The sequence below is a fragment of the Phocoena phocoena genome, chromosome 12 (assembly GCF_963924675.1).
Source record: "Phocoena phocoena chromosome 12, mPhoPho1.1, whole genome shotgun sequence".
NCBI lineage: Eukaryota > Metazoa > Chordata > Mammalia > Artiodactyla > Phocoenidae > Phocoena > Phocoena phocoena.
In genome coordinates, this window is record NC_089230.1 from 75,561,415 (window position 1) to 75,588,229 (window position 26,815).

The 26,815-nt window shown below is 38.2% G+C and overlaps 1 non-coding gene across 1 annotated transcript; it reads left to right on the forward strand.

Moving 5' to 3' along the window:
• The first annotated feature begins 21,950 nt into the window (after positions 1–21,950).
• TRNAE-UUC (transfer RNA glutamic acid (anticodon UUC)) lies at positions 21,951–22,022 on the forward strand. Its single transcript has one exon. It is a non-coding gene; the product is annotated as a tRNA-Glu (tRNA).
• Positions 22,023–26,815: the final 4,793 nt, after the last annotated feature.

Consider the following 26,815-nt stretch of genomic DNA (forward strand, 5'->3'; position numbering starts at 1 on the left):
GAAAATAAATAACTAGGTGAATGTCAGTGCAAATACTATTTACATACAAAAAATAACATTCAATTCATAGATTCACAGATTCAGAAATATTTTATTTTCAAGGAAGTGGCATTAAATATAAAAAAAGACAATAACAAACTTTTTAAAACTATTTAAATATTGATGCAAGGAAAAATATGTTACAGTAGACATTTGTCATTTTGGATTGACATTTGGATGGATCATTTAGGATTTGGATTGACATTTGGATGGATCATTTAGGTATCCTACTTGAGGGAATCTCAAACCAACTAAAGAAGCTAAAGAAGGTAAAATAGTCCCTTTTTCAACTCCTAGGCTTGACAAATCAGACACTCAGTCCGTTACTCTGCTGTAAATGACTCACAGCCTTGACACAGTCTGCATTATTTGTAGTGCCTGATGCTGAATTCAAAATCCTGTGCCTTGATGGTGAGTTTCTCCAAGGAGCAGGGTCCAGAGGCTTCATTAAGTGGTTATTGCTAATGGCACCAGTATTGGCATCAGACACAGCCACTCCTATGGCCACATCCTTGGCTGGCTTTGTGTCTATTGGTTCCTGCCATTTTCCAAGTCTAGTTCACAATAAATTTTGTGAACTACTCAACAAATATTATTCTCCTTTTAAGAAAATGCTCATGCATTTTAACTGGCCCAGTCAAGACTAAATACTTAACCATGAGCTGTACAGGACCATATAACCCAAATTTTATTTAGTTAGGCAAAAAAACTTTGGATGGAGTGAAAGAGGTTATAAGCGAAAAATGTATATGATGATTGGGGAAGCCAAGGCAGTGGACTGTGGTGAATATTTGTCATTTTGGAAGCCCACCAAGTAACACCCTTTCTATCTGGTGTCAATACCAAAACAAATGGGAATCAAGGCCTCAGCCCACAATAGGGAAGTCAGAGAGACTTCTTTCAGATTCCAGATAATCAGTACATAGCCTCAGCCATTCAAGTACTTCCAGCTAGGACGTGGAGTATGGAAGTCATGACCTAAAACCTCAGAAAAAGTCATAGCTTACTCATTACGAGTTTGGCAGAGTTGAATGTACATCCACAGAGCAGCAAGTATACAGGAATAACAGAGCCGACTCATGGCAGTTGCTCTCCAATGCAAGAGCACACGTGGTGGTACCCTGACCATTGCTGTGGAATGATGTTGAATGCTACTAGCCTCCCTTGGTGCCTGTCCGTTTTCTAAGCTTGGTGTTCCCATGTCCCATTGCCTTCATGAGCTACCCAATTTCCTTACAACAAAATTCCTTTTTATCTATTTAGACAGAAATTTCTGTTGCTTACAATCTTTATCCTTTACTTTTCATCAGATCACTTACCAATTAGTGAGTTTCTTCTTCATTCTCTTCCTTCTACCCAGACTGGTCTTCCCTCACTTTATCCCCTGGTTAATGTTTACTCACTCTCTACTCTTAGCTCAATGTTTGCTTCTTAGGAAGACTTCCTGATTTTTCCCAGACCAGGTCAAATCTATCTATTTGTATATTAACTTATAGCAGTAAGTCCTCTTAAGCATAGATCTTGATTATTCTTCATTTAACAAGTACCTAATACATGCCAAACACTATTCTGGAGGTGCACAGGTCAACAAAAAGTAATTACGATCTCAGCTTCCATATATCACACATTCTAGAGGGTGACTGGCCATAAGTAAGTAAATAAATTTCATCCAGGAATAAATGATATAAATACATTTAGAAAGAGATGAGATTACGAGTGAACAGATCTTTAGCTGGTATAGTCAGCACAGGCTTATCTTAGAAGTAACTTTTGAGCCCAGACATAAAGAATAGAGAGATGAGGGAAGTTCTAAGGGAATAACTCTTCAGGAAAGGGGAATAAAATATATAAAGACCCTGAGGCAGGAATGAACCTGAGAAGTTCAAGCATCTCAAGGAAACCCAGTGTGACTGGAACATAGTGAACATGGAGAACAGTTTGAGATAAAGTCAGATAGAGAGAATGTGAAACACTACTGTCTAACAGAAATATAATGGGAGTCAAAAATTCCAGCTATATTTGTAATTTTAAATGTCATAGCAGTCATGTTTTTAAAAAGTAAAGAGAAACAAGTGAAATTAATAGAAAGAAATACAGAGCTGGAGGAATCAGGTTCCCTGACTTCAAACTACACTACAAAGCTACAGTAATCAAGACAGTATGGTACTGGCACTAAAAAAGAAATACAGATCAGTGGTACAGGACAGAAAGCCCAGAGATAAACCCACACACATATAGTCACCTAATTTATTACAAAGGAGGCAAGAACATACAATGGAGAGAAGACAGCCTCTTCAATAAGTGGTGCTGGGAAAACTGGACAGCTACATGTAAAAGAGTGAAATTAGAATACTACTTAACAGCATACACAAAAATAAACTCCAAATGGATTAAAGACCTAAATGTAAGACCAGACACTATAAAACTCTTAGAGGAAAACACAGGACGAACACTCTTTGACATAAATCACAGCAAGATCTTTTTTGACCCACCTCCTAGAGTAATGAAAATAAAAGCAACAACAAAAAAAACCCAAATGGGAGCTAATTAAACTTAAAAGCTTTTGCACAGCAAAGGAAACTGTAAACAAGACAAAAAGACAACCCTCGGAATGGGAGAAAATATTTGCAAATGAAACAACGGACAAAGGATTAATCTCCAAAATTTACAAACAGCTCATGCAGCTCAGTATCAAAAAAACAAACATCCCAATTAAAAAATGGGCAGAAGACCTAAATAGACATTTCACCAAAGAAGACATACAGATGGCCAAGAGGCACATGAAAAGATGGTCAGCATCACTAATTATTAGAGAAATGCAAATCAAAACTACAATGAGGTATCACCTCACACTGGTCAGAATGGCCATTATCAAAAAATCTAGAAACAATAAATGCTGGAGAGGGTGTGGTGAAAAGGGAACCCTCTTGCACTGTTGGTGGAAATGTAAATTGATACAACCACTATGGAGAACAGTATGGAGGTTCCTTAACAAACTAAAAATAGAACTACCATATGACCCAGCAATCCCACTACTGGGCATATACCCAGAGAAAACCATAATTCAAAAAGAGACATGTACCACTGTGTTCACTGAAGCACTATTTACAATAGCCAGGACCTGGAAGCAACCTAAATGTCCATCAACAGATGAATGGATAAAGAAGATGTGGCACATATATATCATGGACTATTACTCAGCCATAAAAATAAACAAAATTGAGTTATTTGCAGTGAGGTGGATGGACCCAGAGTCTGTCATACAGAGTGAAGTAAGTCCAAAAGAGAAAAACAAATACTGTATACTAACATATGGAATCTTAAAAAAAAAAAAAAATTGGTACTGATGAACCTAGTGGCAGGGCAAGAATAAAGACGTAGACATAGAGAATGGACTTGAGGACACGGGGTGGGAGGGGGAAGCTGAGGTAAAGTAAGAGTAGCATCGACAATATATACACTACCAAATGTAAAACAGCTAGTGGGAAGTAGCAGCATAGCACAGGGAGATCAGCTCACTGCTTTATGACGACCTACAGCGGTGGGATAAGGAGGGTGGGACGGAGGCTCTAGAGGGAGGGGATATGAGGGGATATGTATGTATATGGCTGATTCACTTTGTTGTACAACAGAAGCTAACACAGTATTGTGAAGCAATTATACCCCAATAAATATGTATTAAAAATATATGTATATATTAATACTGTATTTCCACTATAATTCCAAGATATTATCCTTTCAGTCTGTAACCACTATTTGAAAAATTATTAACATATTTTATACTTATTTTCTTATCAAGATTTTAAATCTTCTGTAGATTTTCTATAAGCGACATGTCTCATTTTGGACTAGCCTTATTCGAAGTCCTCAGGAGCCACCTATGGCTAGTAGCTACCATACTGGACAGCACAGGAGATCAGGCTGGCCTTCTAAATCATTGTACGGTTCGGAATTTAGTCTAAATTGAATGAGAACCCAATGGATGGTTTTTCAATGAAAAGATAATATGTGAACTATCCGCTGGTAATTTATGGGTTCTTTTATTCAAACACAGTAAAAAACGTTAGAAAATATTTTGGTATGGTATATGAACCTAATGTTTTCAGCCCAAAATATAGTCAATGATACTCTACCACTTATTGGAAATAATAGAATATATATAGAAACCAACCAGTTCTCACCTCCCCCACCACTGCCATTCTGGTCCAATCTACCCACCATCATGTCTGGTCTGGATCAGAGACTTTCCTCCCTGCTTCTCTCTTACCCTCTTCTGTCTATTCCCAACTCGGGAGCCAGAGTGATCTTATTAAAACCTAAGTGAGATCCTAAAACCTTCAATGGCTCCCCATATCCCTCCCTACCTGCCTTGGCCTCCTGTTATGTTCATGACTTCATCTCATATTAGTTGCCACCTTGCTCTCTCTTCCTTGGCCTTTCTGGCCTTCCTGATGTTCTGAGAATATACCAGGCATCCTCCTGCCTCAAGACTTTACCCCGTTCCTCTCTCTTTGCTGAGATATGACTCTTGCCCTCACTTCCTTCTGTTCTTTGCTCAAATGTCATATTTTCTGTGGAAGCTTAGCAACCCCTTCATTTAAAACTGCACCCATATATCCCACCACTTTCCGTATCACCCTCCTGCTTTGTTTTTCCCCATTTTCTCATTATCATCTATCTTATCTTTTTTTTTTTTTTTTTACTGTTTTTTATTTGTTTATAGACTCTTGCTTCTCATAAGAATATGAGCTCAATGAGGCAAGGAATTTTTTTCATAGGTCTTTTTTATCTCTACATCCTCAGTGCCTGCAAAATTACCTGGCACATAGATGTACTCAATAAATATTTGTTTAATAAGTTAAGATTTCACCAATGTCTATCATCCCACTACATTCTAAGCATCCATGGGGAGAGGACCATACCCTCTTTTGCTCACAATTCTATCTCCAGGGACTAGTGCCCTATAAATATGTATTTATTTTGTAGAAATTCAATAAATATGTATTAAACAAATAAATACACTCATTCTCCTATATTAGATAATATTACAAAGAAAACAATAATTCTTCCATGACAGGTAGACAGAATGACCAAAAAAAGGCAACAGGTGGTAAACAGGAATTAAACCGGCTTTCAGTTATGGCACCTCAAAGATGGTGGTGGTTCATTTATGTGGACTGTTTATTATTTTGGTTGGAAAGGAAGAAAACAGTCTGAAAAATATTAACCTGAGTTTCCTTTATTTTTCTCCAATTATGACAGCTCTACTTCAAGAATATGAAAACCTAGTATCACAGGTTACCATCATTCGCCTCTGATGAAAAGAATTTAAGAACCAGGAAGATGTGAACACCTCAAGTAAAAAGGCTCCAATAGCTGAATATTAACCATTCCTATCTAGATACGTTAATAAATTTTTCTTTGTAAAACTGAGGTTATCAGTATAGTTTCTACTCTATTTTCACCTAAATCTATCTCTTAATGTTTCATTTGTTAAAATGCAGTTAAAGCAATTTTATAAAGGGGATTCAAATTTGTATATGATTCATGGCATTTTGTCAAATAATGAATTTTTCAGAAGAACTGAAAACAAAGATTTAATGACTTGCCCGGCTTCCTTGCCAGTGTCAATAGGACATGCTTGTTGAGTAATTTTTTCCAAGTGTGAGGAGGGATTTGCTCTTTTCCATTCACATTGCACTTTGCTTTCGGCTAATAGTATGCATTAGCAAGGAGGTGGGCTGAGGTCAAGGGTGCAGCGTGACTAAACAAACGGACCCACACAGGCACTGAATCCATAAACGTGACTTCATTCCTATGGTGCTTTAATCAACTGAATTAAGCAACCACAGTTCATTAAAGATCTAATCCTCTCTACCACTCACACACCTCTGACCTACACGTCAATCCATGCGCTGTCTCTCTGCACCATTGAAACGCTTGGTTTTGGGATAGGCTTAATTAACAGTCAATACCAGAAAACAGCCATAAAAAACCATGTCACATAGTTTTCCTTTACTCTTCTACTTAGTGGAAAAAGAGCTTACTGAGAAAATTACTGCCTTCCCAAACTGACAATTTCATGAGTGACAGAAACATCAAAATGAACACAAATTGTAATGCTGTCTGATTGGCTTGAAGAAGCAGTGTGGTGTAGTAGTTAGAGATGCAAATGGGGTTTCAGATGTTGAAGGTTCAGCTCTGGCTCTGCCTCTTCCTGTTGTGTGACCATTGGCAACTTGGTTTCTCTCAGCCATAATTTTCCTTATCTAAGAAAATGGAGTAATGATATTACTATGAGAATCAAAAGGCCTGATGTATGTTAAGTGCCTGGAATAGAGTAAGCAGTCAGTGCATTTTATTATTATAGACACATTTACTCTGGTAGCTGTTTCAAGAACAGATTCAGTAAATCAAGAACGGAGGAAGGGGAACTAACAAGGTGTGGTTGCAGCACTTCTGGTCCCCAAAACAGATTTTAGAGACACTGAACCGACAGAATCAGTCATTGTCTGGCATGTGGTGGTCGGGAGTGGTTGAAACAGTGAAATTCAGGGAAGGGGTGCCGAAGAAAGAAGAGTCTAAAAGGGATTTCATGAAAAGGGTATTCTACAGAGTTCTGGAAGAAGAAGAGGTGATAACACCAGCAAAAGTTGCATGAAGTATTGTCTTTATGCCAAAATCCAGTCTTCCCAGGCTCTTGGCAGCTAGATTCATCATAAGAGATATACTATAAATCTATAAGAACTCCAAGCTATCCTTGTAAATAAATTGAATACTATTCCCTTCATGTGTTTTACTATTATTTTTCTAATTCATGTCAATGCTGTAGTGATTAATAACTACAATTTCTTACGGAGACATTCTTAAAAAGTAACTTTTATTCTTATTTATACTTTTTAATTCTCAAATATCATGTCATGTTTTGGTAAATGGGCCAGAATATAATTCTCTTATTTTCTTTAATAAGAGTCCTTGCCTTGAAAATAATGGTAACTATGTATAGCCAGTCCTTGGGAACCACTTTTCAATTTCAGAATTTTTTTCTGATTATTTGAGATTTGATAAACACAATCATAATGGAGAGGAATTAAGAGGGAAGTCATCGAATCTTCTGCTGTATCCAAACAGTGTTATATTTGTTTCATAATTGTTTTTCTTTGCATCAATTATTTCAGTCACTGTGACTGTTCCCATAAATACTTGTACACAGATATACATAATTCTGCAGTGTTTATTTCCCTGTTAAAATCTCTACTCAACCCAACGGACCTCCAACAAATACTTGAGTGGAGATCCCTCCAGATAATTGCAAGAGAATCTGTATCTGTCTGTGAAAGGACTTAGACTGATGAGTTGAGAGGAAACTAATCTAGAAAGAGAGGGAAATGTGAAATAGAGAGATGAGTTGCAAACACCGCCTTCCTGCCATTTTGACACACCCGGGACATTAGTCACTGGATCTGCATTTTTAGTTAGGTTGTATACAACCAAGAAAAGTTAGCATTATCCAAGTCAGTGAGGACATGGGGAAATAATTGCTACCAGCTCATCTTTCACCACCAACCTATTTCATAGCCTATTTAATAGCTCCCTAAAAAAGAAATTGACTAGGAAAAAATACTCAACAATTATTCGAATAGGATGACAGTTTTACTTATTTTATTTTGTTCCTGGAAGCTCAGAACAAATATATTATTAGTCTAGTTAAGTCAATTAGAGTGTGCGTTCCCCTATCCTACCCACCCCATCACCACCACCACCACCTACACATACTCAGAGACAACACACACACAGGCAAAACACACACTTTTTGGTTTAGAAATATTTTGATGGAATTTAATATTTGGAGAGCATGTTTACTACATGGTATGCATTGTCAGCTCTATAGCTGTGCTTTTCAAAACCAAGGACAACAGCTGTGGACTTTTGTTCTTGGTGAAAATAGCAGAGGTGAATTTGCAATAAGATCCAACTACTCCACCAGAGGTCTATGAGGCCTCAAATTTAGCAGAAAAGTTAAAGGACTAAGAGTCAGGAAACTAGGCTTAAATCCAGCTCAGCTACAACTGTGGCCCAAGCTGAGGCCAGTCACCTTGATCACCTGGGCCTCTGATTCCTGGCACAAATGGAAGACTCAGCCTAGATGGTATCTAGTTTCTTGCAGCTGTTGAGTACATTGTTTCTCTGAGAGGCCTGTCTTGCATATTTTATATATATATATATATATATATGTATACATATATATATATATATATTTTTTTTTTTTTTTTTTTTTGCGGTACGTGGGTCTCTCACTGCTGTGGCCTCTCCCATTGCGGAGCACAGGCTCCGGACACGCAGGCTCAGCGGCCATGGCTCACGGGCCCAGCCGCTCCGCGGCATGTGGGACCTTCCCGGACCGGGGCACGAACCTGTGTCCCCTGCATCGGCAGGCAGACTCTCAACCACTGCGCCACCAGGGAAGCCCGCATATTTTATATTTTACCAGAGAAGAGACAACCAGGCTCAGCACCATCCTGATCCTAAGAGAATGCCTAAGCCTCACCTACAGAACACAAGTTTAAATTATTTCTACATTTGTCTTACCCTATGATGAAAACCCAATTCTATTCTGTCAAAGAAGGATGTGTGAAAAATACATATGAAAATGTGAGTAGAATGAGGTTAAAAGTGTAGGCCATGTGAGGACTCCTGTTGACTAAATAGAACCAGTGAAATACCTGAAACATGTATGGAAGGGAAAATTGGAATAAATGACCCATTCAGTCCAAAGAGTTAGTCAGAGAGGTTAAAACAGAGCAATAGGGGGCTTCCCTGGTGGTGCAGTGGTTGGGGGTCCGCCTGCCGATGCAGGGGACGTGGGTTCGTGCCCCGGTCCGGGAGGATTCCACATGCCGCAGAGCGGCTGGGCCCGTGAGCCATGGCCGCTGAGCCTGCGCGTCCGGAGCCCGTGCTCCGCGACGGGAGGGGCCACAGCGGTGAGAGGCCTGTGTACAGCAAAAAAAAAAAAAAAACAGAGCAATAGGGACTTCCCTGGCAGTCCAGTCCAGTGGTTAAGGCTTTGCCTTGCAATACAGGGGATGCAGGTTTGATCCCTGGTCTGGGAGCTAAGATCCCACATGCTTTGAAGCCAAAAAACCAAAACATAAAACAGAAGCAATATTGTAATAAATTCAGTAAAGATTTTAAAAATGGTCAACATCAAAAAAAAATCTTTATTTAAAAAAAAAAGAACAGAGCAATAATTACCAAATTGTGTTCCACAAGGTGTTAAATACGTTCCTTTTTTTTTTTTTTTAAAGAGAGTTTGGTTATTATGGTCAAATTAGTTTGGGACTAGATGGGTTAAATGAGTTGAGCAAATTTATTTTTGCTGCAGGACCTCTGAGACTGGTTTGAAGCCTTTCCCAAACTTACCGACCATGGAACCCTTCTTGCCAGGAATACCTCATGGGACCTCTATGAAAGAAAGACCCTTTAGAATATACTAAGATAAATTAGGGAAACTAAAATATATTGACAAAACATGTCAATCTGCTTTCTGACATATATTAATGAATTGACATATCATCTTTAAAAGATGCCTCCAAATTTGATGTCTACTGGAGATTTTATCCAGCCAGGAATAAAATCGTTTGTTTCAAACTGACATTTGTTAAATGTCTGAATGGTTCTCAGAACCCCTGCTATTATATTCCAATATAAATATGGTATGTGTACCTTTTGAAAGTGGTCTTTGATATTTATGGACTGAAGAGCCAAAGAGAAATGGGAGAAAAATGACTTCTGAAGTGATCTATGTTTGTCTTCCATGGAATTTTTTCCATCTTTTTAAAAAGGAGTTCCTTGGCCAATTCTGGCAACTCTCGGGAAACTACAAGCCAGGGTAAACCAGGAGCCTGCTATAACACTTCATTCTTATGCATCATTTAAAAGGCATGCATGCTTCATGTGAATCCAATAACACTAGGCATACGGAGAGCAGGGGTTATGTTAGGACCCCATAAATAATGCTTCATCTCGTCTTTTAGGCTCGACGAACAAAGAAACCTTGTGGAAGGGAGAGGTTACATTTTAGAATAAGGCGTCCTACTTTGTGAATACGTTGAAGAAGCCTTCAAGCCTACAACCACAAAGATAAATAAAAGTCTATAAAACAACACCCTTACTTAAAAACACTGAGATGGATATTTTTTGCAGCAATAATGGATGAGAGGGCTGTCCATGACCCATAAGCATATGAAGTACTAATATAAACATGAGAGTCTTCTCTAAGAATCAAACTAAGGGAAAAGGCTCAAAGTTGGCATGATCTAGAGATTTTATTGGGGTATTTGGGTTACAGTAAGTATATCAGTTTAAGCCTAAACAATATTCACCTGTGTCTAGTAGGGTGCTACGGGGTGCCTAGTAGGGAGTATTACATGGGAGATTAAAACCCTTCCTTGGGTAAAACTTACAGAGAAAAGGAACTGAGCACACATGTTTGGTTCACGAATGATGTGCCAGAATCAAAGGGAAGAGATAACTAGGGGGACACCTCGATGTCAATCACTCTTATTCCCCTCATCCCAGAGCTTGCAGGCTCACGACCAAGTACCAGAATGTGGAAGCATCCACTGAGAAACAAGTGAAAACAAGAACAGCTGAGACAGACTTTCATCACTCAAGCACCAGCAGCACCAGGGCCAGTCTCACTCCCCATAGTAGGAGACACTGGTGGCTGATGCTGTGACAGATTCATCAAGACACTCAGCGATAGGCACTGGCAGCCTGGGCACAGACGCTATTGCTTCTAGAATCATCCCCATAGGGCAGCATTGGCAATAAAGCTGCTGTTTTTAATACTAGAAGGCAGTGAGCATAGAATAAGGAGTCAGGGTAAGAGAGAAAGTAAGTAGAACACAGGATGCCACTGGGTGGTTAAAAGGATAAATTTGCTGATGGTAGATGACATACATCTGAAGAATGTCATACAACTATTTAGTAGACGTATAAGTGTGGTCTAGAGTTCTCACGTAGGGAATAGGAACAGTGCCAGACAAATACCAACTGGCAACAATCATAATATTCTATTTTTATCCCCACGTGAGTCTGGCCTGAGAATCAAGAATTACATAAGAAAGGACTGCATAATATTGAAACTGCTTGTATTGGAATGGAGTCCTGGCTGGCTGTGGTCGTCTTGGTAAACAATGGAAAATCTCGTTTAATTGAATTGGCTTAAACTTGGTCCATTGTGCGAGGTTATGAATTTGATAACCTCTTAAGGTCATCTCCCTAACCACTATAAAGGTTCTAATGAATATTGCATTTTTTTCCATCTTATTCCCAAAGATCAGAGCACTTTGGCATAGTCTTAGTCAAGTTTTATTATTTTCAAACTATAGATTCTAGAGTATAATAAAAATGCATTTTTGGGGCTTCCCTGGTGGCGCAGTGGTTGAGAGTCCGCCTGCCGATGCAGGACGACAAGGGTTCGTGCCCCGGTCTGGGAAGATCCCACATGCCGCGGAGCGGCTGGGCCTGCGAGCCGTGGCCGCCGAGCCTGCGCGTCCGGAGCCTGTACTCCGCAACGGGAGAGGCCACAACAGTGAGATGCCCGCATACCACAAAAAAAAAAAAAAAAAAAAAAAAAGCATTTTAAAAAGCCATAATGCTCATCTACTTGAGTATTTTTAATATCAACAAGTAATTTTTATAAAGATAGCTCATATTTCTATAGGTATTTTCAAAGTTCCTCCATCTGATCATGTTATCCTCTAAGAAGAGGAAAGAGATTTAGCAGGTAAGGAAACAAATGTGCTGAACTGGCCAAGGACGGTCAATCACTAAGTGATAAAGTTAGGTCTAGAACTGACATCTCTGGACTGCTAATCCAAGCCAACTCACTGAACCACACCAGACCACCTTTTTTCTGGTACCTTCTCCCAATCTTTGCATCACTTCAACAAGTTCAAATATTATCCATGCCAACTCCACCAAAAAACTTAAAACGATGAGCTTCTTTAACCTACCTTAACCAAGAAGTACCAAGCAGTTAAATCTCCCTAGGGCTTTAAATTCTTTTCAAGTAAAAGATGCTTTTTGACTGTGAATTTTCAAACTTTGCTTTATTAGTGTCTTTCATGAAAAGAATGCCATCATTAGTTTATTTGTTTCTGTTCTGGGTGTTCTTACAAAACTCTCTGTGGAGTGTTCTTCTCAAGCCTTAACGTTGTTCTTTCCATGAGTTGCACAACCCAGCTACCCAGCCAGAAGACAGACAAGGTATCCCCTATAGAGGTCAGGTTACCCTGTGATTTTATACCTCCAGCACAAGGAATGACCACATTCTAATACAAACTAATTCACTACAGGATAGAAAGAGACAACAGGGGAAAAAAAAGACTTTCACAGCAATAAGAAAGTTTGTTTCTTCCTTGAAGAAGCAAATATTGAAGTTACTTCTGTTGTTGATCAGTCACACAAACACGTGGGTGCACGCACACACACTTATCCAATCTGCGCCCTCATAAAAATAATCTCATTAGTCTCAGTCAGGGGAATCTCTGTATGACTTGTTTTTTGAAGATCAACTCAAATAACTAAATCTAACATAATCCTACCTAAAGTAAAAAGTTATTAAAATGATGAAGATGTCCAGCACGCCAGGATATCTGGAAAGTCCCAAGTTCGTGTTGTATTTTGTTGATATAAGAGTTTATACATCCCGAACACAAAAGAAACTACACAGACATTATTTATCATTATCTTCTCTTTAAAAATGAAATGCTTCCTTTTCCTGATATCCTTCAGCAGATGAATAAAATGATTTACATTAAACTCACATTAGCTCTGCATTATCACAGATTTTTCTTCTTTTTTGCTTCTTCACTTCCCCTGTGGCTGTACTTTAATATAACTTTCTTAAATTCAAGGAACAGTTTGGGAAACTAGACCTTATACATCCAAGGAGCCCTCATATTGAGCTCATCCAAAGAATTCAAGAAATGACATTCCTAAAATTTTGCAAGGGATGTTGTAAGCCGCACACAACTCTTTGGCCTTCTTCATGATTATACTTGACAGAATAAGGTAAAGCAAAATGCTCAGGGTAATGAGAAGCTCTTTTGGCCTATAATGTTTTGATAGACATTTTAAATGGGAATGTAGACACATTATGTATAGTATAGGTACTGTATGTGTATACATATATACATAAACACATATATTTGAAAGATTCTTTTCAGAAGGACCTTCTCTATTTATTTTCTTGATCAAATATAAAATACAATTTTATTGTGAATGTAGTAAAATCTCCAATGTAGAGTATGTGTGAAAGTCTCTTCAAAAGTTTTAGACAACACAGATAATAGAAAAAATTTATTATCATTTATCCTAAGTAATAGCTCGAAAGCTACTTTTTTTTACACATTCAAAATCCCTTTGATGTAGTTCATAAGCTACCTAGGGTTCTGAAGGTCTAAAATTTTAGTCCTGAGTTTTCACCTAGTAGCTTTAGAGGTTTTCATGGGACTAAAGATTGTAGGAAGAAATCCTGTAGGTAGAATCTCTTAGAACTGACTTCACAGGTGCATGGTAATTATAAAGAGGAATTTCTGCCTTGGGATGACGGGGAATATATATTAAAAACATAGCCTAGCTCTAGAGAGCAACCATCCAGGAAGGTCTGCAAGCAGAAACAAGGACACTTAAACTATCTCTTTTGCTCCCTCTGCTGGTTCCTTTCATAAAATAACGAATGGGTACTTGGATCTCTTTCCAGAAAGGCTGATGCATTTTAATTTTCCCAGACTTTCAGAATTTGAGTGTCAAGACTTATCTATTTGGTTTGTTATAACTAAGCTTTTGTGACTGAGTTGCTATGACTCAGTTGAGGCTTTGCTTGTCTAAATTATAAACGAGTGTGAAATATTAGAAAAAAAGATATCCTATGAAAATGGAACTTCCATTAGATTAACAGTTCAGAGGTTATTGAGCATGGTACAAAAGAGAATATAAGACATTCTCATTTTAAAATGATATACCTAAAAAATTTTTTTAATAAAATAATATATCAAGCAGGGTATAAGCACTTATATATAAAATTAGTTAAGAAAAAGACAGTACTTCTGGGAAGATGGCGGAAGAGTAAGATGCGGAGATCACCTTCCTCCCCACAGATACACCAGAAATACATCTACACGTGGAACAACTCCTACAGAACACCTACTGAACGCTGGCAGAAGACCTCAGAACTCCCAAAAGGCAAGAAACCCCCCACGTACCTGGTGCACAAGGAGAGGGGATTAAGAACGCTGCTTAAAGGAGCTCCAGAGACGGGCGCGAGCCGCGGCTAAAAGCGCGGACCCCAGAGACGGGCATGAGACGCTAAGGCTGCTGCTGCCGCCGCCAAGAAGCCTGTGTGCGAGCACAGGTCACTGTCCACACCTCCCCTCTCGGAGCCTGTGCAGCCCGCCACTGCCAGGGTCCCGGGATCAGGAGACAACTTCCCCGGGAGAACGCACGGCGCGCCTCAGGCTGCTGCAACGTCACGCCGGCCTCTGCCGCCGCAGGCCCGCCCCGCACGCCGTGCCCCTCCCTCCCCCAGGCCTGAGTGAGCCAGAGCCCCCGAATCAGTTGCTCCTTTAACCCCGTCCTGTCTGAGCGAAAAACAGGCGCCCTCCGGCGACCTACACGCAGGGGCAGGGCCAAATCCAAAGCTGAGCCCCTGGGAGCTGTGGGAACAAAGAAGAGAAAGGGAAATCTCTCCCAGAAGCCTCTGAAGCAGCGGATTAAAGCTCCACAATCAACTTGATGTACCTGCATCTGTGGAATACATGAATAGACAACGGATCATCCCAAATTGAGGAGGTGGGCTTCGAGAGCAAGATATATGATTTTTTCCCCTTTTTCTCTCTTTGTGAGTGTGTATGTGTATGCTTCTGTGTGAGATTTTGTCTGTATAGCTTTGCTTCCACCATTTGTCCTAGGGCTCTACCCGTCCATTTTTTTTTGTTTTTCTGTTTTTTTTACTCTTAATAATTATTTTTTTACTTTAATAACTTTATATTTTATCTTACTTTATTTTACTTTATCTTCTTTCTTTTTTCCTTCCTTCCTTCCTTACCCCCTCCCTCCCTTCTTCCGTCCTTTCTTTCTTCCTTCCTTCCTTCTTCTACTAATTCTTTCTTTCTACTTTTTCTCCCTTTTATTCTGAGCCGAGTAGATGAAAGGCTCATGGTGCTACAGCCAGGAGTCAGTGCTGTGCCTCTGAGGTGGGAGAGCCAACTGCAGGACACTGGTCCACAAGAGACCTCCCAACTCCACATAATATCAAACGGCGAAAATCTCCCAGAGATCTCCATCTCAACACCTACACACACAGCTTAACTCAACGACCAGCAGGCTACAGTGCTGGACACCCTATGCCAAACAACTAGCAAGACAGGAACACAACCCCACCCATTAGCAGAGAGGCTGCCTAAAATCATAATAAGTCCACAGACACCCCAAAACACACCACCAGACGTGGACCTGCCCACCAGAAAGACAAGATCCAGCCTCATCCACCAGAACACAGGCACTAGTCCCCTCCACCAGGAAGCCTACACAACCCACTGAACCAAATTTAGCCACTGGGGACAGACACCAAGCACAACGGGAACTAAGAACCTGCAGCCTGCAAAAAGGAGACCCCAAACACAGTAAGATAAGAAAAATGTGAAGACAGAAAACCACACAGCAGATGAAGCAGCAAGATAAAAACCCACCAGACCTAACAAATGAAGAGGAAATAGGCAGTCTACCTGAAAAAGAATTCAGAATGATGATAGTAAAGATGATCCAAAATCTTGGAAATAGAATAGACAAAATGCAAGACATATTTAACAAGGACCTAGAAGAACTAAAGATTAAACAAACAATGATGAACAACACAATAAATGAAATTAAAAATACTCTAGATGGAATCAAGAGAATAACTGAGGCAGAAGAATGGATAAATTACCTGGAAGATAAAATAGTAGAAATAACTAATGCAGAGCAGAATAAAGAAAAAAGAATGAAAAGAACTGAGGACAGTCTCAGAGACCTCTGGGACAACATTAAATGCACCAACATTCGAATTATAGGGGATCCAGAAGAAGAAGAGAAAAAGAAAGGAATGAGAAAATATCTGAAGACATTATAGTTGAAAACTTCCCTAAGATGGGAAAGGAAATGGTTAATCAAGTCCAGGAAGCACACAGAGCCCCATACAGGATAAATCCAAGGAGAAATACACCAAGACACATATTAATCAAACTGTCAAAAATTAAATACAAAGAAAACATATTAAAAGCAGCAAGGGAAAAACAACAAATAACACACAAGGGAATCCCCATAAGGTTAACAGCTGATCTTTCAGCAGAAACTCTGCAAGCCAGAAGGGACTGGCAGGACATATTTAAAGTGATGAAGGAGAAAAACCTGCAACCAAGATTACCCAGCAAGGATCTCATTCAGATTTGATGGAGAAATTAAAAACTTTACAGACAAGCAAAAGCTGAGAGAGTTCAGCACCACCAAACCAGCTCTACAACAACTGCTAAAGGAACGTCTCTAGGCAAGAAACACAAGAGAAGGAAAAGACCTACAATAACGAACCCAAAACAATTAAGAAAATGGGAATAGGAACATACGTATCGATAATTACCTTAAATGTAAATGGACTAAATGCTCCCACCAAAAGACACAGATTGGCTGAATGGATACAAAAACGAAACCCATATATTTGCTGTCTACAAGAGACCCACTTCAGACCTAGAGACACATACAGACTGAAAGTAAGGGGATGGAAAAATATATTCCATTCAAATGGAAATCAGAAGAAAGCTGGAGTAGCAATTCTCATATCAGACAAAATAGACTTTAAAATGAAGACTATTAGAAGAGACAAAGAAGGACACTACATAATGATCAAGGGATCAATCCAAGAAGAAGACATAACAATTGTAAATATTTATGCACTCAACATAGGAACACCTCAATACATAAGGCAAATACTACCAGCCATAAGAGGGGAAATCGACAGTAACACATTCATAGTAAGGGATTTTAACACCCCACTTTCACCAATAGACAGATCATCCAAAATGAAAATAAATAAGGAAATACAAGCTTTACATGATACATTAAACAAGATGGACTTAATTGATATTTATAGGACATTCCATCCAAAAACAACAGAAAACACATTTTTCTCTAGTGCTCATGGAACATTCTCCAGGATAGATCATATCTTGGGTCACAAATAAAGCCTTGGTAAATTTAAGAAAACTGAAATTGTATCAAGCATCCTTTCCAACCACAACGCTATAAAACTACATATCAATTACAGGAAAAGATCTGTAAAAAATACAAACACATGGAGGCTAAACAATACACTACTTAATAACGAAGTGATCACTGAAGAGATCAAAGAGGAAATCAAAAAGTACCTAGAAACAAATGAGAATGGAGACACGACGACCCAAAATCTATGGGATGCAGCAAAAGCACTTCTAAGAGGGAAGTTTATAGCAATACAATCCTGCGTTAAGAAACAGGAAACATCTCGAATAAACAACCTAACCTTGCACCTAAAGCAATTAGAGAAAGAAGAACAAAATAACCCCAAAGTTAGCAGAAGGAAAGAAATCATAAAAATCAGATCAGAAATAAATGAAAAAGAAATGAAGGAAACAATAGCAAAGATCAATAAAACTAAAAGCTGGTTCTTTCAGAAGATAAACAAATTGATAAACCATTAGCCAGACTCATCAAGAAAAAAAGGGAGAAGACTCAAATCAACAGAATTAGAAATGAAAAAAGGAGAAGTAACAACTGACACTGCAGAAATACAAAAGATCATGAGAGATTACTACAAGCAACTCTATCCCAATCAAATGGACAACCTGGAAGAAATGGACAAATCCTTAGAAATGCACAACCTGCCAAGACTGAATCAGGAAGAAATAGAAAACATGAACAGACCAATCACAAGCACTGAAATGGAAACTGTGATTAAAAATCTTCCAACAAACAAAACCCCAGGACCAGAAGGCTTCACAGGCGAATTCTATCAAACATTTAGAGAAGAGCTAACACCTATGCTTCTCAAACTCTTCCAAAATATAGCAGAGGGAGGAACACTGCCAAACTCATTCTACGAGGCCACCATCACCCTGATACCAAAACCAGAAAAGGATGTCACAAAGAAAGAAAACTACAGGCCAATATCACTGATGAACATACATGCAAAAATCCTCAACAAAATACTAGCAAACAGAATCCAACAGCACATTAAACGGATCATACACCATGATCAAGTGGGGTTTATTCCAGTAATGCAAGTATTCCTCAATATACACAAATCAATCAACGTGATACACCATATTAACAAATTGAAGGAGAAAAACCATATGATCATCTCAATAGATGCAGAGAAAGCTTTTGACAAAATCCAAAACCCATTTATGATAAAAACCCTCAGAAATTAGGCATAGAGGTAACTTACCTCAACATAATAAAGGCCATATATGACAAACGCACAGCCAACATCATTCTCAATGGTGAAAAACTGAAAGCATTTCCACGAAGATCAGGAACAAGACAAGGTTGCCCACTCTCACCACTCTTATTCAACATAGTTTTGGAAGTTTTAGCCACAGCAATCAGAGAAGAAAAGGAAATAAAAGGAATCCAAATCGGAAAAGAAGAAGTAAAGCTGTCACTCTTTGCAGATGACATACTATACATAGAGAATCCTAAAGATGCTACCAGAAAACTACTAGAGCTAATCAATGAATTTGGTAAAGTAGCAGGATACAAAATTAATGCACAGAAATCTCTGGCATTCCTATATACTAATGATGAAAAATCTGAAAGTGAAATCAAGAAAACACTCCCATTTACCATTGCAACAAAAAGAATAAAATATCTAGGAATAAACGTACCTAAGGAGACGAAAGACCTGTATGCAGAAAATTATAAGACACTGATGAAAGAAATTAAAGATGATACAAATAGATGGAGAGATATACCATGTTCTTGGATTGGAAGAATCAACATTGTGAAAATGACTCTATTACCCAAAGTAATCTACAGATTCAATGCAATCCCTATCAAACTACCACTGGTATTTTTCACAGAACTAGAACAAAAAAATTTCACAATTTATATGGAAACACAAAAGACCCCGAATAGCCAAAGCAATCTTGAGAACAAAAAACGGAGCTGGAGGAATCAGGCTCCCTGACTTCAGACTATACTACAAAGCTACAGTAATCAAGACAGTATGGTACTGGCACAAAAACAGAAAGATAGATCAATGGAACAAGATAGAAAGCCCAGAGATAAACCCACGCACATATGGTCACCTTATCTTTCATAAAGGAGGCAGGAATGTACAGTGGAGAAAGGACAGCCTCTTCAATAAGTGGTGCTGGGAAAACTGGACAGGTACATGTAAAAGTATGAGATTAGATCACTTCCTAACACCATACACAAAAATAAGCTCAAAATGGATTAAAGACCTAATTGTAAGGCCAGAAACTATCAAACCCTTAGAGGAAAACATAGGCAGGACACTCTATGACATAAATCACAGCAAGATCCTTTTTGACCCACCTCCTAGAGAAATGGAAATAAAAACAAAAATAAACAAATGAGACCTAATGAAACTTCAAAGCTTTTGCACAGCAACGGAAACCATAAACAAGACCAAAAGACAACCCTCATAATGGGAGAGAATGTTTGCAAATGAAGCAACTGACAAAGGATTAATCTCCAAAATTTATAAGCAGCTCAGGCAGCTAAATAACAATAAAACAAACAACCCAATCCAAAAATGGTCAGAAGACCTAAAGAGACATTTCTCCAAGAAGATATACAGACTGCCAACAAACACATGAAAGAATGCTCAACATCACTAATCATTAGAGAAATGCAAATCAAAACTACAATGAGATATCATCTCACACCAGTCAGAATGGCCATCATCAAAAATTCTAGAAAGAATAAATGCTGGAGAGGGTGTGGAGAAAAGGGAACCCTCTTGCACTGTTGGTGGGAATGTAAATTGATATAGCCACTGTGGAGAACAGTATGGAGGTTCCTTAAAAAACTACAAATACAACTACCATATGACCCAGCAATCCCACTACTAGGCATATACCCTGAGAAAACCATAATTCAAATAGAGTCAGGTACCAAAATGTTCATTGCAGCTCTATTTACAATAGCCCGGAGATGGAAACAACCTAAATGTCCATCATCGGATGAATGGATAAAGAAGATGTGGCACATATATACAATGGAATATTAGTCAGCCATTAAAAGTAATGAAAGTGAGCTATTTGTAGTGAGGTGGATAGACCTAGAGTCTGTCATACAGAGTGAAGTAAGTCAGAAAGAGAAAGACAAATACCATATGCTAACACATATATATGGAATTTAAGGGAAAAAAAACGTCATGAAGAACCTAGGGGTAAGACGGGAATAAAGACACAGACCTACTACAGAATGGACTTGAGGATATCGGGAGGGGAAAGTGTAAGCTGGGAGAAAGTGAGAGAGTGGCATGGACATATATACACTACCAAACATAAAATAGATAGCTAGTGGGAAGCAGCCGCATAGCACAGGGAGATCAGCTCAGTGCTTTGTGATAGCCTGGAGGGGTGGGATAGGGAGGGTGGGAGGGAGGGAGACGCAAGAGGGAAGAGATATGGGAACATATGTATATATATATAACTGATTCATTTTGTTGTAAAGCAGAAACTAACATACCATTGTAAAGCAATTATACTCCAATAAAGACGTTAAAAAAAAAAAGAAAAAGACAGTATATAATTAAGGACTAAATTGTGTAGTATTGACTATATGCTGTAGACTTCAGAGAGTGGAAAAATTTCATAAACAAGAGACAGGAGTTGCAGTGAGACTCAAAAATGATTGATATAGAACACAGGCTGGAGCGTGATAGGAGTCGTTGCTGACAGAGCATCAGTAGTAATGAACTACCATCAATAACCCAATCTTTGGACTTTTCCACCCAAACACAACCTTCTTCCTATACATATAATTGCAACAATAGCAATAGCAGCAATAGCATGTCCATACCTGACATAAAGAAAATATCTATGTTCCAAAGTAAAGCATGTGCCTCTTCTCCCCAAAAGTGCATACCCACAATCATTCAGTCACCATCGCTATCTCTGAGAGACAGTCAGTCCTTCTCTATCAAGTCAGTCACAACTTTGGTCTGCTACCTATGGATCAAATAAGAAAGTTCATCACCAGTAATACACACTTTATAAAATGCTAGAAAACAACCAGAAGGAAGATATACTTGAGACTGCCGCAGGGTTCTTCCTCACTGAGACAGATCTTTCCCTTCATTTAAGGAGCTCTGAGTCTGTGATCTGATTCAGGTCAGACAAGTGTGGGAGGGACTGTGAATTTCCATTGTAGTGAGTCACTCAGGACACTGCCAAACCTAGAGATTTTTTTAAGTAGGACCTTAGTAGGATATCATCAATTTCAGTCCTAGAATCCCCCATGATCAGTTAGCCACTTCCAAAGTCTTCTGTGTGTCAAACTTTATTATTAACAATCTCACCCTGGTGATTATTACAGAACCACACCACCTTCCTTGGCTTATTAAGTGCTGCTAATTTGCCCTCAGTTGACCAAGGCTACCAATGTACATGGTGGTATCATCCCCTCCTAGAGATGCGAACCACTGCAGTCTTTTTCACGAATGCTGCACTCCCCTCACCAATGAATTTCTTAATGTCTAGAAGTGCTTTCTATTATCCCCTGAAGGAACAAAGTTGCAAAATATCAAATCTCCCTAAATTCTTTGGATTTATCTTTCTACAAGGTACCAATTTATTGGGAGTTCCCTGGTGGTCCAGTGGTTAGGACTTGGTGCTTTCACTGCCATGGCCCGGGTTCAATCCCTGGCCAGGGAACTCCCGCAATCCACACCACAAGGCCGAAAAAAAAAACGGTACCAATTAATTTCTGGTATTTTAACTTCATCAGGCACGTTCCATTGATGAGTCCAGGTTTGAGGCAAGCAGCCAAATAATCAATTAGAGCCATTTCCAGGTGCTCAAGCTAGTACATTGAATCTATCTCTTTATTTATCCATTTATTCAACAAATGTTTATTCAGTTTTCATTAGGTATCTGACAATATTCCATGTGCTGGAAAGACAGCATTGGATAAAACAAATAAAATTCCCTGGCTTCCTAGAGTCTACATTTGATGGGAGAGAGGAGAAAACAATAAACAAATAAGTATTTCTAAATACATAGTGCTTCGGGAGATAATCAGATTGGTGCTCTAGAAAGAAACAGAGCAGACTAAGGGAGATTGGGAGCAGTGGGGTGTGCAATTTTAAGTATAGGGATCAGAGGAGGCAACTCTGAGAAAATGACCTTGAACAAAGTCTTGAAGGATGTAAAGAAAGGGGCCAGTGCAAATATACGGGAGGAGAGCAGGCCAGGCAGAGGCCATAGCAAGTGCAAAGGCTCCGAGGCTTATTTAAGAACAGAAAGGAGGCCAGTGGTGCCAGAACAGAGTGAGCAGATGGAAAATAATTGTTAGCATAATACTTCAGATAAACTCATAGTTTTGGAAATTAAACTGAATCCAAGTCGAATTTTCCTCACTCTCCCAACTCAGTTTCAGGTTTGTTAAGAACATGCGCTAAAACTTATCATTTTATATTAGCAAATACTTCATAGCCACCAGTGTCACTGGTTCTCTCAGGTGTGGGGTTAAATTAACTAGAATAATTCAGAGCCGTTCTTTCCACCATAGTCATCTCACAGCAAGTTTATCAATCGTCTGTTGTGATTCTCCCTAATCACCACAACTACGGGGGAATTATCAGTGTGAGCTGGGTGTGTATTACAAAGTAGGAATATAACGCTAAGACTTCAGCATCCTGATCAAGGGTCATTAAAAGTTCTTTTCAAATAAAGCAATAATCTTCAGAGAGCTTATAAAAGAGCCTGACAGCATCTTCCAACTTGTCAATAAATATATACTTTTTATAGTCTGGCTTTTCTATTTTTAATTGGCATGCTTTCAGGGAAACACCCAAGTCATATCTTTTGAGTGGGGAAATTAATTATTGATTTGCCTCTAGGCAAATAACTTCATTAAAGTTGTGTGCTGAATGCCTGGTTTGTTTAAGAAATTGAATGTAGAAGCTCATTTCTTATTCAAAAATTTTGTGATTCACCTCAGTTATCAAAACAGATTACATGTTGGGAAAATAATAAATAGGTTTTAATATGGAAAAAGCGTGTACTAATAATCAATAAAACCAATAGCAAAGCCTCATTGAAAAGCCAGAGCTGCAACCTCATGTTAATGGATGACGTTACAGAGAAATGACTTTTCCATGGAAGTTTTCCTTAAGTAAACTGCTCACTTAGGACTGCTCATCTGTATAGAGAGATTAAGTAAATCAGGATGGAAACAATAGAACTTCTTATAACCCCATTTCAGTGGAAAGGTTAATTTTCACTTTATTGGTTGAATCTAGTGTGTGTACCTGTCCCTGTTATTAAATTACTTACAAATGCAATCTGATGCCATCATCATAACAGTTTTGGGGGTCAGGTATTATTATCCCCATTTTACACATAAGGAAATTGAGGCTCCAGGGTAGGTGGACCTTCCCAAGATCATACATAGAGAAAGTGGCAGAACTTCTGATGCTACTTTACCACACCCCAGCTGGCCCTGTCATTCCCTCTTGCCTCCTGGAATCAGGAGCATTTCCTGTAATGCCTTTATCGAACTATCACTTATCATCTTCCTATAACATTTCCTACATTTTTTTCCAGGTTACTCTTTGTTAAGAAATCCTAGTCATTGCAGAAAACTATCCTGGAACGTTGCAAACACTAAATTGGTCTATATTATAGCAAGGAATTTAACAACCAAACAAGCAAGCAGTCTTGAGATTTAAACAGCGAAATTTTCTTCATGGTTGTGTTTGCTTTTAACAGAACATGAAGCATACACAGATTCATACAGGTCTGTGGAAAGCAATCTTTTCCTTTAAATACTGAAGAAAATATTCATGTATATATGTTCATATACAAACTATCATGAAATATTAAATTAATGTTTTGGCTACAACAAATACCTACAAGATTCTATACAATTTTCTTGCGCTTCTATATCACTGTATTATTAATTATATTACAACTAGTGCTATTCCTAAAAAGACTATTGTTTCTTAGTCTTTGAGTATTATTATTATTACTATCAATATTATTATTAAAAGTTAGACCTGTCATTTAGATATTTTGTTTATGTAATTTTTAGGTAAGCAGCTTCCAAATAATATTTATATGGTTAATTATTTTTAAAAGGTCCACTTTAATTAGCAAATTCTTAATTCATAATATATGTGCAGTATAAAAACTACTAATTCCAACATCTTTGTGAGTGTACTCATATTTTTTATTTTTATTATGAATATTTTTCTACTTCTTTTCATGTCTCAGTTTTGATTTTATATCAGCCACTGTGACTGAAACAACAGTTGGGACTGAAATTTGGTGATATTTTCCATAGAAACAGCTCCCCTTTCTTTGCCAGACATCTAGAGTAAAGTCCTGTGGTTCTAAAATTGATAAATCTATTTCATTCAAAGTCCTGCTAAATGATATACGGGAATAAAGATGCAGACCTATTAGAGAATGGACTTGAGGACACGGGGAGGGGGAAGGGTAAGCTGGGAGAAAGTGAGAGAGTGGCATGGACATATATACACTACCAAATGTAAAATAGACAGCTAGTGGGAAGCAGCCGCATAGCACAGGGAGATCAGCTCAGTGCTTTGTGACCACCTAGAGGGGTGGGATACGGAGGGTGGGAGGGAGACGCAAGAGGGAAGAGATACGGGGATATATGTATATGTATAACTGATTCACTTTGTTGTAAAGCAGAAACTAACACACCATTGTAAAGCAATTATAAAAATGTTTTATAATTCCAATGAAAATGTTTTATAACTCCAATAAAAATGTTCTAAAAATAATGATGAAAATATGAATGAGAAGAGGTGTCAAGAGAAGCAGATGAGAAAAGTGAAAGATGAGAATTACTAATTATTTTTAAGTAACAGAGGAGGAAAGACAAAGGATGATAACAGTCATCATAATAGTCATCATAATACAAACACTTATGAACAGTCACCATACAGAGGGAACTGTGTATGCTTTACAAGCATCATATATATATATTTTATATATATATAAATATATATATATATATATATTTTTTTTTTTTTTACAAAGTAGGCAATGAAGGTTTAAGGAAACTAAGTAATGTGCTCAAAGTTACAGATAGAGAATGACTGAATCAGAATTTGAACTGAAGGCTGTCTGATGCCAAAGTATATACTTTTACCAGTGTGATATACTGCCTTCCTAAAACTCTAATGAATCCTTATAGACACCCTTAGCTCTAGCAGTTACAATCAGTGGTGTAGATTTAGAGGGCAATGTTACACACAATATCATTTCAGTAAAAGCAAAGATCCTGCCGATGTCTGGTACATGTATTTACACTGGCTTTACAATATTAGATCACATTTTTAACTTGGAAAAAGCTATCGAACTGTCTAAGAAACAGCAACAATTTGTTTCATTATTTACTTTTTATTAATAACTAAACTCTTTAAAGGAAATGTTGTTCCCAAAGATTTCAAGCTTTTATAAATAAAACATAACTAGATGATATGAATTTTCCATGCAAATGGAAGATAAATCAAAAAAAAAAAAACTTCGGTCAAATATCAGCGGGGAAAAACTCCTTAAGAAGTCAGCCTTCACTATTAATAACACCAAGAACCAGTTTAGGCCAATGACGGACAACTCAGGTAAGAGAGACTTGTTTTCTCTCCTTATCTTTCACCTACGTCTACTCAGACACAATAATGCTTTTGCATCTCACCCTTCTTGCAATTCTCTCTCTCTTTCTCTCTGTGCATGGTAACAATATTTCTTCAATCCGATGGCTTTCCCTCTTACCCATTCTTCAAGTTCACTATTTTTGCATGACTTTATAATTTCCTAAGTCTCTTCCAAGTCATACTCACTCCTTGTTCAGACCTTCGATCTTTGAGATGTCCGTCAATCCTTGTGTTTGGCAATCTCTAGATCAAACGAGATTAGTAATCATACATACTTTGAAACCTGTGCATGTGATCAGGTGAACTTTAGAAAGAAACAGATGCATAGAAATCTGGGAGGAGGTGTAACCCTTTGGAAAATAAAATTTTCATGTGCCAATCTGTTATTCATAGCATCTTCTCCACACAACTTGTAAATTATTGCCAAAGGACTTTATTTCCCTTGGAGATAACACTTTCTAAATTGTTTAGACATGATTTACGCTACTTACCATTTTTATCTGACTTCATTAAATGAAGAACTAATGAGTCAAAGCATCATTATCATTTCTTTCCACCATCATCACAATAAGAGCTGGTAGTTTTCTGGATAAGGGGGTGGAGTGTAGGAACAAAATATCAGGTAGTATTAGCCTGACCATGATGTAGGATAAAACAAAGTAGCTTTACTATAAATAATGTTACTTAAATACAGTTTTCTTAAATCATTCATTAGCACCATTTTTCTTCAGAGAAGAAAATGAACCTTCCCAAAACTGACTATATAGACATCACAGACTATCCATAGCAAAGAGGCAGTAGAACAAAACAACCAACATA